General features: G+C 40.5%; 1 long non-coding RNA gene across 2 annotated transcripts in view; it reads left to right on the top strand.

Moving 5' to 3' along the window:
- Nucleotides 1-13,770, top strand: part of LOC106947007 (uncharacterized) — a 77,617-nt gene that overhangs the window by 23,142 nt on the left and 40,705 nt on the right. For both annotated transcript variants that reach the window (XR_001424888.1, XR_001424889.1), the window contains exon 3: nucleotides 1,779-1,861. This is a non-coding gene — a long non-coding RNA (uncharacterized LOC106947007). The remainder of the gene's footprint in view (nucleotides 1-1,778; nucleotides 1,862-13,770) is intronic.

A 13,770-nucleotide genomic window follows, 5' to 3' on the forward strand; every position in this document is an offset into this window, starting at 1 on the left:
AAGGCAAAGCAATAATAATGTCTTCGTTGACTCGTCATACCAGATTATCTTAGCCAACAACAAGCAGTTATTGCTCATTAAATTTTCCCATTGAACTTTCTTCGTTTTTCTGTCCTGCTCTTGGGTTCATCTGCATTTATTTCTGTTACTATCAGCAAAGGTCAGCTGCTCAATAGCAAAGACAAGACAGGCTGTGGTGTCTAGGTCTGGGGACTGTGGGGGTGGCTTGTGGTTCCAAGGAACGCCAATTCCAGACACACTCGCTGTGTGGCAGGAACCGCCAAGAAACGCAGGGGAGGTTTCCTGCCCCGGATCCTGGGCTGGGAACATAGTATACTGTATCCCACTCCCATCACCAGACCCCCTAGGGGTCCAAAGACGGAGGGGAGAATCACGTTCTGTTCCTATACTAAAAATACTTCCAATTGGCTCTGCTGGCATCCCTCCTGAACCTGGGAGCTGCATGATCTGGCTCCGCTCCTTAGTCACTGCCTTGGACTTTCACTCTGACTTCAGCTCTTCCTTCTGCCTTGTCCTCATTATGTTCCCTAGCTGTGAGTCCGTTTCTCTGGTCCTCTGTGTGTGGTTGTGAGAAAATAAATATCAGAAGGGGTCGACTGGAAGCGAAGCTGTGGTCTGGCCTGTGGTCAGGCACTGATTCACAGATTTGCAGATCTCTGTGACATCGTGTTATGATTTCTTTTACAAATTGTTATATGGCAATACTTGCACGCTTGAGAGACGACTTTAATTCTGATATATGTCACAGTGTGAGATCCAGAGTCATCACAGAAGTTTTAGCCAAAGACTCGACAGAGGAACGGAATCGGTTTGTGGTCTAATAAAGTCAACGGGAACCAACATACGCAGCACTCTGTGCCAAAGTCTGGGCATCATCAATTCTTGTCCAGAGTTGTGCACACTGTTGTTTTTGAAAGAAAGTTAAACATAGTTTTCACAGGTTTCCACAAGAATCTGAAGAGTGTGTTGTATATATGAAACTCTCCTTCACACTTGGTAGAACTACCTTTCACTGCAGTTACAACACCAGGTCTTGGAGGGTATGTTTCTATCTGCTTTAAAAATCCTCAGTTAAACTAATTTGTTTTGGACGGTCGCATCAAATTAAGTGGAATAGATTAACAGCCTGATGAAGGCAGTTCATGCACAAAATTAAAAAAACACAGATAAAAAAAATAAACAGGCACTTTAGAGTGAATAAGATGATTCCTAAATTTAGTTGGCTGCTAACATAGCTAACAAAGAATCTATGGGAAATAATTTCATTCTTCAGAAAGTGATTGTGTCAAGAGGCCAAGAGGCTGGGGACCCACAAATCACAGTTGGTGAGTATCATGCTTCTAAACCCAATATAATATTCAACAGCTTCAAGTAACCTACTGCACTGTCTGTTTACTTGACTGGAGAAGTTCTGCGCTCATCCAATTATCTTGTTAAAGTGAAGACTTAAAAAAAAAAAAAAAAACTGAAAAGGAGGAGGAAGAGGAGCCTTAACAAAATGGCTCTGGGCTTTTACCAAGACGGAGGGGTCTCCCATGGGGACCGCTAGTGTGCCGTTTAGAGGAGAGCGGACAAAAATAGGTCCCCTGATCGCAGGGAAAGCCCCTGTAAAATTCTGGGATAGTGACCACAGGCTCGCTTGCTGGACAGCCAGCTGTAGTCACAGCAGTTGTTGCTGAGGAGTGACGTTAAGTGATGATCCTTTCTGGCCGCGTCGCTCAACATATTTTGTCTGATTCTGTTTGTGTTCCTTGCAGATGGGAAACAAGCCGGGTCCCTGTTCTCGAGAGTTCCTGGGGGAGCGCAGGACTAGAGGGAGGCGACGCTGCCAACATTCCATGTAAGCCTGGCATTACCACGGTGACGACACTAACCGGGAATGGCGGCAGGAGGGACATGAAGTATTTAATCCTGAAGGCTTGTTCACACAATTACGCACTTTTGAGTTCAAAGTTCAGATAAATAACTCTCATATCTTAGTGGAAAACAAAGTAGTTTACTGCAATTAAATGGCTCATTTACTCTAAACACTTAACCAGAAGATATCTCTTCCTAGTTATCGGATCTGGGTATTTACAGCATTTGTGTTTATCAGTTGTGGTTACAGTTTGTGTTTTTGAACACAGTGTTTAAGCTAACGCTGTCGAATGTTCTTGGTCTGCTATGTTGGCCCGCAACCAGCTGCTTGTGATATTTATATATTCTACTTCATTTTGGAGGAGCAGGTGGATTATGATGCATTTTTAAGTATTTGATTGGAATCAAAATGTGCAGAGAGGGATTATCTTAGACCATTGGCTTCAAACATAGTTTTAGACTTCGGTAATATAGCCCTGAAAACAACTCTACTGTTCATTTTCATCAGACAAAGATTAATTTCTCAAATCCCAGATAAAAATGTCAAATCAAATTCAAATTACGCATTTTATTTGTGGTGGTATTTTGTGTTTGGAAAACAGCATATCTGGAAGAAAACATTACAAACATAAATTCACAAATGTGAATATAAATATGCAAAACAGATGTGGTTATCTTATAAATGTTGCATTACATTGGTGTACAAATTGAGCCTGGTCCTCAGAGGACTTGGTAAAAATCGAAATGGGTGACGAGAGAGAGAGGCAGTTCCTCACTCCTGACCTAGAAGGTTCAGGTCACCTAGACAGGCCACACTGAAGATGGTATCATTGCTTGTTTACTAGTCATAAAAGATCCACATAAACTGTGTCTGGCATCCACCACAGGCCTCGAACCAATTCCACGTGTCAGACTACACCCTGTCTCAATGGTTGCAGTAAAGTCACATGACCTTTTGGTGCACCCAGTTTGTTTCTATTTCTGTCACTCTGAGTGCTTCATTCTTTAGTCAATGAACGTACCATAAACTGCTACTTACGATAATAAGGGTTCATTCTGATAACATCTTAAAAACAAGCCAAATTTAAAAGATAAACCCAAGGGACTTCCAAGTCCTAGCTAGCCGCAATGCTAACCCCGGCCCCATCGTCAACGTGTGTCAGCTTGTTAATAAAGCGGCTCTCATTATGATCGTTGGATTTCCACATCATGGTAACAACATATAAAAAACGTAGTGGTCTTTTCATAACAAGACCATGTTATTTGATCATTCCCACTGTGTCTCATATGCAGTGCAGCCTATAGAGAGCAACTATCGAGCAAAACTAACATTCATGACTGATGGAAAGTGATTTTCTGACCCATAACTGTGGAGGACCTAAAGAGAATTGAAGTGTCTTCATCATTTTGAGACGGACGGGGAATAAAAGAAGAGGCTGACCGATCAGATTGAGCAGCTTTCATGGTGGATATCATGTGTGGCCGGCAGCAGCATAAGCAAACATGGTGCCCTTGTTCACGGGGGCATGAATCATAAGCAGGAGAGAAGTTCGCAGACAGTGGCCCTTGTCAATGTGATGGTGTGGATATAGCTCCGGTCATGTCAGACTGTGTGGGAAACACAAAGAGGGGCCGGTTGAGTCACATGGGTCGTCCTGCTCCCAAAGACACAACTCTCTCCCCGTTCCTTCAGCCCTTCACTCATTCCTTCTCCCCGCTCAACAAGCCCACCCTCGTGTTTCTCTCAGACAAACGCATTAGTGCGTCCTCTGTTTATTGCAGTAGTCAACATGCTGTTTATTCAGACCACATCTTCCTTATATGTTTATCCCATCGGCTCAGATTTTTCTGGAGGCTTGGCATTCTGATTGTTTTGTTGGCTTAAAATAAGTTAGGTAAGAAACTGGTGGGAACTTTTTTGACATAATTTCAGAAGAAGGAACCATGTAATGCTATCTTTTACTGATATGGTCTTAGAGGTATTGATAAAATACCTGGATGATGCATGGTGTGATCACTTGAATACTGACACCATTTTTGCACAATGGCAAAGCGACATTCATCATGACTGCTACTGCAATCTGTACTGTTTATATCTATAGAAGCGCCAATGTTTAAAAAGCGCCAAAGACATTCATGACATTAGATTATCTGCCTAAAGGGTTGTTGGACAAAATGTATTACATTGAAAGCAATGTTATGTTGTTTCATCAAAAACATGCGGTCTTACCCATAGTGTAAGTGTAGTGCTCCTTCAGACTAGCCAGGGGCAATTAGCAAACACATGGTGGAACTGGGAGTCTGCTGAGCTCATTATGTGGGCCACAATTCGAAGCGTGTGACGCGTCAAGCGAGTCCGACGCGTCCAACAAATAGGCTGGCGACGGAAAACAAAGGCTAGAGCGATTTTGACTCATCTGACGTGCCTCCACGTAGACTTTGAACATAAACCAGACGTGCGAAACGCTCAGTGTAGAGCAAAAATGTCAAGAGCCTCCATTCAAAGTGCACACATGTCGAACTTGAAACGTCGAACGCGCTTGGTGTGAACACACCATAAGAGCAGGGGCTTCTTTTAAAAAGACAGAGACCCGATTTCAAGGCACTGAATCAGGAAGTAGAATTTCTTTCTTTTTTTTTTTTTTTAAAGCTTTCATTGGCTCTAGTGGCCTTTATTTAATAGTGACTTGACAGGAAAGAGGGTAATGAGAGAAGGGGAAGACATGCGGCATAGGTCGCCAGGCCGGGAATCGAACCTGCGACGGCCACGTCGAGGACTAGGGCCTCCACATGTGGCCCGTGCTCAACCCCCTCGCCACCCCAGCACCCCATAGAATTTCTTTTAAGTCATATTTGACACACATAGCATTTTTATAACACCTGAAGGTAACATAGTTACTTGATTATGCTGTAAAATGGCGCTATGTGCTTGGAAAATGCATAATACTGCACCTTTAAGTGATTTTGGTCTAAGGGAACAAGCCGAAATGCCTGTTCTTAATCCGTGCAGCCAGCATGCCACTCCTATTATACAGTTGATGGAAAGAAGTGTTGAAATTGAAAGATTGATGCAAGTCCTGTAAAATCCCTACATGTGAATGCAATTTTTTTCATTGAGAAAACTTCAGAACCGCCATCCTCGGTGCTACACGCACCACCGAAAACCCAAACAAACAGAGGGTTATATTAAGCTGCTGGGTAAAAACAAAGCTATTTAAAAAATTCTGCAAGTCTCATATTGCACCTGTTAACAAACTGCTGCCACTGTTCACTGAGGGCGACAGGAAAAAAGGTCTGGAAATAACTTTCCCATGAGCCCCTGGTCCAAAATAAAATAAAGGGGGCTGGCAGGAACCGCCCATTGATCTGCTGCAACCCAGCCATGGGAACCGTGCAGAACTGTCTGTGGAGATTTGAGCTGAATAAATGAGTAAAACAGCCGACCCAGAGTGCGTCTCTCTATTTGCATCTCTGATTCGGTCGCTCATTTATCATTAGCAAATGTGGGTGCAAACTGCGTGAGTTCCTGTATTCCTTACAGATGTTCAGGGCACTTGTCCTGCAGACGCCTTATTGATATCCATGAAACACAATGAGCGGAATGAGGAATAAGTAAATGGCAGCTGAAGTGTGGGAGTGAAGAGCCAATAATACTTGTAAACAAACAAAAAAAAAAAAAGAAGTAGCACGCTAGCCACTACGGCCAAAGTAAACACACTCACACGCAGCACGCCTCAGTGAAAACATTTACATTCAACATCTCACAAAAGGCCGTTTATTAAAAGAAAACAGTAATGCCTCAGCGACTCGCAAAGCCGCAACGTCTCTCAGAACCCGGACCGGCTTTATCCACCAAAGACGAGTCCGGATTTCAGCAGGATGAATCACTGAATATTTTGGGGGCAGAGGCGGCTTAACCGTAGCACACCAACCGGCTCGGTTCACCTTTCCGTGCTCCATTCTCAGACTGCCCTGCTATTTTAGGGACCTCTGATGATGACTCTGTCTTGGCCACATCTCGCTTTTTCCACTGAAGAAGAAGAAGAAGAAAAAAAAAAAAAAAAAACTTATTCATAATCCTCCCAATAACTCAACGCTGTTTGTCCAGCATTGATAAAAGTGAAGGGAGCTCTTTTAATCTACATTTTGCATTCTTTAGAAGTGAACAGCTTCGTCGGCGAGGGCGACTCCGTTTGCTGCAGGGAGGCTGTTTACATGGGGCGGTGAGGAGGGGGGGAGCTGCAGAGATTCAGCGACCAGACAAGACAATGAAAAGGCCTCTGTGGGTGGGCAGCGGTCGCCCCCCAGATCATCAGCACGATGCATAAAGCTCTCAGAAAAATGTACATATTTTGTGCCAAACAGTTTGTTTTATGACATATTTATGGCAGCGGCACTATCTGGACTTTAAAGCGCGTCGCTTTAAAAGGAAAAAGGCTGAGGAGCACGCAAAGATTGCTGTCAGAGTAACAACAAGGAAGGAACTGATCCAGGGAATCCCCTAAATCCAGCTTTAGGATGCTCAGGGGCGAAGGTGGGACTGAGAGGTCAAAGGTCGTAGGTGATGCAAAGCTTTTGTGGCTTACAGGGTGACATAGCGTTTTTTAAAAGGCTGGAAATGTAAAACTTGACGTCATAAAAGTTTGAGTTTCAGGTTAGATTTGAATTCACTTTGTAAAAGATAAAAATGGAAACAACGAAGGGATTTTTTTTTATTCGTTTAGTTGATCTTTATTTTTGATTTGGAATGTCACAACTTCAGTTTGTACCCAATCCTCGGATCATTTTGTGTTTTTGAGTTACGAACCGATAAAACAGACACTGATTCAAAAGTCAGATTTTGAAAAAAGACATTTCACAGTTTTATTGGTCTCTAGATCTTCTTACTTTTGGGTTTAAAGCTGGATGTGCGTATTGAACTAGGTTTGGTTTAGCAGTGAAATTCCTGTTTTTTTTGTTGTTTTTTTATTTTATGTTGTGAAGTAAAGAGGAATACTATTCGCAAACTGTGGTTTAAAATGCCTATTTTTAATCAAAAACATGTAATCCAGGTTAGATTTTCAGAATTAATGTAATTAAGCTCAAAAGGCCAAACCAATAGAGAAATAACCCTTTACTACGCTGTCAAATCAGGAAAACATGTAGTGTTATAACTTGTAGAAAAAAACAAACAACCCCAGCTAAATTCTAAAAATAATTTACATTCAAATGTCAATAATGTCATAAATTTAGTGTAGAAAAATTTGCAATCTTCAAATATAATCCTTGGCTTTCAATCTAAAACGTCTCATCAAGCGTTATTATTTAGTTTGGTTTTTGTATTTTACTTTTATTTATTTGCTGGGTTTCACATTCACATCTTGATTGAAGACATGAATCAAACACAGTGAACACAATTATGCAACAGAGATCTTTGATGTAAAGAAAAAACCTTTTTTTTACCATCAACGACCGGCTGGATCAGAGAAACGGCCTTCTAAAACAGACTCCTGTAAATTTCAGTGATCTCTCTGATTTTTCTGTCCTTTTTCCGCTGATGTTTTACAGCGTAGTCTGAGATTTACCTCAGCAGACGGACAGTTTCTGACTTTCCCTGCCATCAATCCAGGACAGCAGAACATTAACGGCTCCGCTGGCTCTGAGTGGAAGACAACCTGACATCACACCGTTCCTCAACTTTGACTAACTTGCACCGCACAGCGTCTTCTTTCAGCAGGGAATTTATGAGCATCAAAGTGAAACGGTTTGTTGGAGAAAGCAAATGGAAAGCTACGCACGGAGAAAGAACCTGGTGGCACCTGCAGCTCATTACCCTGCTGGTGTCTGACTAGCTGCGATTTTTTCACTCTTGTCTTTTTCTTTTGAGCTAACTCGCGGATCAGAGAGTGGACGCGAACACACGCTTCCTGCAAGACTCGGACTCACTCTGGTTCCGTTTTAGTTTGCAGGGAAAAATACATTTCATCAGTGCATTTGTGACTCCATAAGCGTGAGTCATCACATACCGCAATAAAACGTGTCCGGGCCTTTCTTTGATAATGAAAAAATTCTGTGAACTTTAATTGATTCTGATCCAACATCTTTACGGTTTAAGTAACTTCCCTCAAACTCCAGTTGTTTGTTCTTCTACCATTTTGCTTTCCAAAATAAAATTCTGACAAGTGATGTGGACTTCTGTAATAATCCCCCTTTACTCAGACTCCCCTAAATATAAACCTCTGCTAACTAGTTGGCTCCAGGATTGAGCTCAACCAAAACGTTCCTAGGGAAGGATTGGGAAAAGAAAGCCAAAGTTGAAACAAAAACAAATAGTCCAGCGTTCAGTATGCAGGATGAATAAAACTTTTTGAACTCCCATAGTCGAACATGGTGCTGCCACCACCATGTTTGCTTTCCTTTAACAGAGTCGGGGAAGCAAGTCAGAGTTGATTTTTGGAGATGGATGGAGCTCAATTGAAGGTACAAAAAGGCTGCAAAAGACTTGGAAACCATGGCAACGGTTCATCTTCCAGCTGGATGTAGACCCTAATGCTTTAGGGTCTAGTTTTAGAAGGTTTTCGGTTCTCTGTTGTTTTATTTTTATTTCTAGCTTAGCTGTCCCTTACCTATTGGGGGAAAAAAATAAAATTTCTCCTTTCAATTGACATGAAATTGCACAAAATTGTAGGCAAATCCAATTGGAACCTGAATATTTCTCATCCTCACCCTATAACCCACATATTGCATGTAAACAACTTCTAATAATTCTCTTCTAATAATACTCATGTGCATGGTACTAAAACCCACCATGTACATGCTCAACACCGACACTTCTCTCCTTTGCCCGCCTCCAAATTAACTCAAGCAGAGGAAATAAAACGCGCAGAGATTTGCGGCTCTTAAAAAGCACGACACATGACCCGTTTCATTCACCTCTGACCTCAGAGGAGGTGGGGCGGGGGGGGGAGCATTAAAACGAACAAGCTGCTGTCAATAAAGAGCGTTAACTCATCTGGTCAAAGGTCACCCAAAAGATGCTGGCATGAGATTGGGAGCAAATTTAACAGATGGCATCGAGGCGAGATAAAAAACAAACAAAAAAAAAACAAAAAACGGGTGGCTCGTCCATCTGCGTCCAAAGCCGATCGTTTATCTGCGCGGCTACAAAAAGTCACGCGTACAGAAACCACCGAGGGATGCTTCAGTGACGCTTTTGATGAAGCTGCTTGGAAATGAGCTCCTCTTCTGCCGAGGCGTGACTGTGAAGAGGTGTGTGCTTTTTTTCTTCTTCTTTTTTTTCCGCTGACAAGCTCTAATAAATGTCACAGCCGCGGTGTCGCGTCGACGCTGACAAAAGGCACACCATCACGCAGGCGCACAGTAGGCCTGCAGAATGGCTACTAGAAATAAAACCTAAACAAAGCTCCTCGTGCAGATTGATATGTACTATGGTATTCTTGGAAGTTGAGTACATGCAGAGGAAAAATAGTAAAGTTTTTTTGTTTTTTTTCTTTCCCTCCGGCCAGAAATGTCTACTAATAATAAAGTATCAATCAGTGACATTGTTAGGACGTTCTTGGTGTTAGACTTAACGGCTCTTGAAGGAATAAGTCAAATAAGAACCTCATGGATATTTTGTCCATTCGACTGTTTAAGCACTTTTTCCGATAGAAATTCACAGTGTTGTGTTTACGGTTAGTTTCTTTGAAGTCTGAATAAAAATAATTGATGTAAACTTAAATAATACAGGTATTAATAATATTTAATTATTTTTTCTTCTTTTGGGGTTATTTAAAGGTTTTTACCTGCTTCCTGACCAAATGTAAGAGTGAATTTTCTGACATGCTGATAAATAAATAAATAAATGGGAGATAAAAGAACCTAACTGTTATTTTATTTTTTATTTTTTTTTGAGTACTGTTAAATTTTTTTTTTGAGTAGATGTGAAAATGTATCCATCCTTTGGTGGGGAAGCTGCAGAAGTTAAATGAGAATTTTGACATTATTATTGGAGCCTGCCAAAGCAATGCATAGTACACAATGACGAAAAAAATAAATAAATATTTTCACTTTTCTGCCAAATTATCCAAATGCACAATTCTTGTTAAGTAGTATAAGTAGTATTTCAAAAGAGCAGAATAAATCTTATGTTTTTTGAACAATAACAATATTTGTTGTTTATCTGTTGCTAAGAGATGAGAGCGTTTTCTGGTAACGAAGTGCCACGAAGCTGACTTTGACTTTCGCACAAGTAAAAATCAGAAGGCAGTGCATTAATATTAGCACAAACATTAGCAGTGCACTGACTCTCACTAGCAGTCTAGCAGTAGTCTTTTCCCTAAAATAACCTTTTTAGCTATTATTTCATTTATCAGCCATGTTTAATACACTGAATGGAGGAAGTCAATGTAAGACAACATGCTAGTGATGCCCCACATGTCACTGGCAGCATTTAGGCTAACATTAACATTTTTGGCAAATTTTAGCTTATACACAAATTTTACTCAACATGCTTGTGACTCTCCACATTCTATTGAGTACATTTAGCTTACTTTAGCACTGGTGCTAATTTTTAGCATCAGAACACTGCGTTCCAACCAATGGGCACCCTTTGGCAGGCCCCATGTAAGAAAGCCAGAAATTTTCTAGTTATTTATTTTTATGTGTATGATTTTTGCTCAAAATAATTTACATACTTTTCAAACAATAAAGTCAGAAGTACGTTCAAGAAACAAACCCCTCTGTTGCCACCCACTCACAGCCATTTCTTGGAATAATTTTGGTTTTGGAACTTAGAAGGTCATGACAATGTGTGTGTATGTAGACAATTTATTTCAAGTGAGTATATCAGTGTATCTTAATGTGTATTTTATTTCTGTATGAGAAGTGACGACCCTTAACAAAGCAAAAATTCAGGTGTGATTTTTCAAAGTTGTCTGATGTACTGAAGTACTGCAGACACTTTTTTTGGTAACACTTTATTTGAAGGGGGGTGAATAAGACTGACATGACACTTTCATAACATGACATAACACCTGTCATAAACATGAATAAGCCGTCATGAATATTTATGACTGTTGTCATAAAGCGTCATTCGGTAAATTATGACACTTTTAATATAAAGTTGACATTATTCAAAATGTCTTTGATATGACAGCTTGACATTAACCAATAAATCATTACTGTTTAAACTTTACCTTTAATAACATAAAGTTACCTAATTTTTAAAGTGCAATCAGTAATACTTTTATAACAAATTTATATCAGAAATGATTTCCTGGTTAATGTCAAGTTGTCATAAAGACATTTTGAATAATGTCAACTTTGTATTAAAAGTGTCATAATTTACCGAATGACGCTTTATGACAACAGTCATAAATATTCATGAAGGCTTATTCATGTTCATGACAGGTGTTATGTCATGTTTATGAAAGTGTCATGACAGTCTTAATCACCCCCCTTCAAATAAAGTGTTACCCTTTTTGGGTTTTTTTTTTTTTTTTGCACTGATGAGATAAAACTGTAAGGTGTGCACTATTACATCTGCTTACAGCTAACAAATTTTGATATTTTTATAACAAAGAGCTTTATATCAACAATCAAACATGGTGGTGGTAGTGTGATTCTCTGGGCCTGCTTTGCTGGGGACCTGACAGACCTCCTGTAAATGATAAAACCATAAATTCTGTTATCTTGCAGAAAATCATCTGAGTGGCTCAAGAACAACTGGAGGTTTTGGAGTGGTGTAGTCAAAGCTGGACTTAAATCTGACTTTGTTTATGTGGCATGGCCTTAAGAAGGCTGTTTGTTTATGCTGGAACATTCCCCAATGTGTGTGAATAAAAACATCTCTCCTAAAAAAAAATGTTGGCCAATATCTCTGCGCAAGTTGACTCACTTGCCAACTAAGACAGGTCCAGTTTATTTGTGTAGCACATTTCAACAAAAAGGCAGTTTAGTTTAGTTATGGCCTCATTTTGAGCCATATAAAAGAAAAATATTGCATATTTTACCCCTTATAGAACAAACAAAACACACACACACACACACACACACACACACACAGTCTTGTGCAGGTAGTGAAGACAGAACATTGGCTGAGTTTTCCAATTCATGTTTTATATAATGGTGTATTTAGATAAATAAGAATGCATTTAGCTTGAAAAGGAGTAGATGAACTTAAATCCCTCTCACTATTCATATTTGCCTTTTTGTGATTGCCACTGTAAATTGAGATTTAGTCATTTGTAATATTTTCATGATGCATTGTCTTGTCAATACAATTGAAGTCACCAAGCATCTTAATTATACATCATCCATGATTTAGAAATTATATAGTATATCTATGGATACATTTCAATTTTGATTCTAGTTAATTAATTCTACTAAGGTGTTGGTGCTGACGGTAGTCAGAATAGATTTGAGTTGTGAATATTGTGTAATGAAAAGCCAAAACATTACATTACAATGGCAATGATCCAGTAAACATTAGTCAGAGGCAACTCCTAAACAAATGGGATTTTAGTCTTTAGTGTTTCAGCAGCTTTGCAGATTTCTGGAAGTTTTGTTCCAGATTAGAAGAGCCTAAAAACCCAGTTCTGGTTCTCCATGAACGGGTTCCAAGATCCAGGTCACCACACCCAGGTTTCATTCCTGATCGTCAACAACTGAAGCTGAGCGCCGACTCTGGGTCGTTCCTCTTTAGGTCCAAAGAATAATAATTTAACTTTTGTTTCTGTTCAGCTGAAGAACGTCACGGCACATTGATTTGTTTTAAGCATTTAATCGGCTCTTGAATGTGTCCAGTGTCTCCTGGTGACATTGCAGCATAGAGCTGCGTATCATCTGCGTAGTTATGGTAACTAATCTTATTGCTTGCTATAATCTGAGCTAGGTAGGAAAGGGTTATCTGTAACACCTGATTACAGGTGTTGCAGTCAAGAGTGGCAACAACCAGATGTCAGATTTAGGGAGTAATTACTTTAATTTACTCAGATTACCATTGTCTGGAATACCACTAGTTAGCTTGATGATCACAAAAAATGCGAAATCGGAAGAAATACTTCATCCTCAGTGTCATTATTTCCTGTTGCACATTTGAAAGCGCCCTCTGTCCGTCACGCCGCTGCCTGTTACAGTCGGCGCGTCAAAGCTGGACCCCCGCGTTTCCCAGCGGAGCACAATGCTCATCTTCCTCCTCTTCTCCAGCGGGTCAACAAGTCTGCCAAGTAAACACACATCTAATCAAGCAGCCAATAAACTGAGCAGAGCAGCTGCTGCAGGAATGTTCACACAGTTAAAAGCGGATCTCGTCGAGCGGCAGCAGCTCTGCCAGTCCCAGCGGGTGCAACAGGGAAGTGGCCTCGCTCCAGGTAATTGAAGAAGACTCTCCGTCTTGCTCCTTGAAGCCAGAGAGTTCTGAACTCGTTATGCAACCGTACGGATGCAGCGCTTGAAGACTGATGTGAAACAATTAAGAAGAGGAAACGAAGGAGGATCTTTCTCGCCTCATCCCTGTTTCTTTGTTGTTTTGCAGTGATCTGCACGTTGGTTGCTTTGGAGCATTTCCACGTATCTTGTTTCACTTTCTTACACAAGCAAACATTAAGTCATAAAAACACATTCACACACGCATGCAGTGACACAACACTGATCCTCATATGTATTTTGGAAGTGTGATAAAAAGGTCATCAGATTTCAATCTTTTAATAAGCCGAGAAACTGAGATGAACTGGGATCTGTTTGTCGTCCTCTTCATGCTGGTTTCAGACCAAAACTCACTGAGCGGTGCAGCTCTGATCTCAACGCCAAAGACGTTTCTACTTAACCCTCCTATTATGTTGCGGGTCAATTTGACCCGTTTCAAAGTTTAAAAATATAAAAAAAATAGAAGTATTTTTTCTGCATGAAACT

Source organism: Poecilia latipinna, unplaced genomic scaffold (assembly GCF_001443285.1).
Source record: "Poecilia latipinna isolate Pla-1442-1.1 unplaced genomic scaffold, P_latipinna-1.0 Scaffold217, whole genome shotgun sequence".
NCBI classification, from domain to species: domain Eukaryota; kingdom Metazoa; phylum Chordata; class Actinopteri; order Cyprinodontiformes; family Poeciliidae; genus Poecilia; species Poecilia latipinna.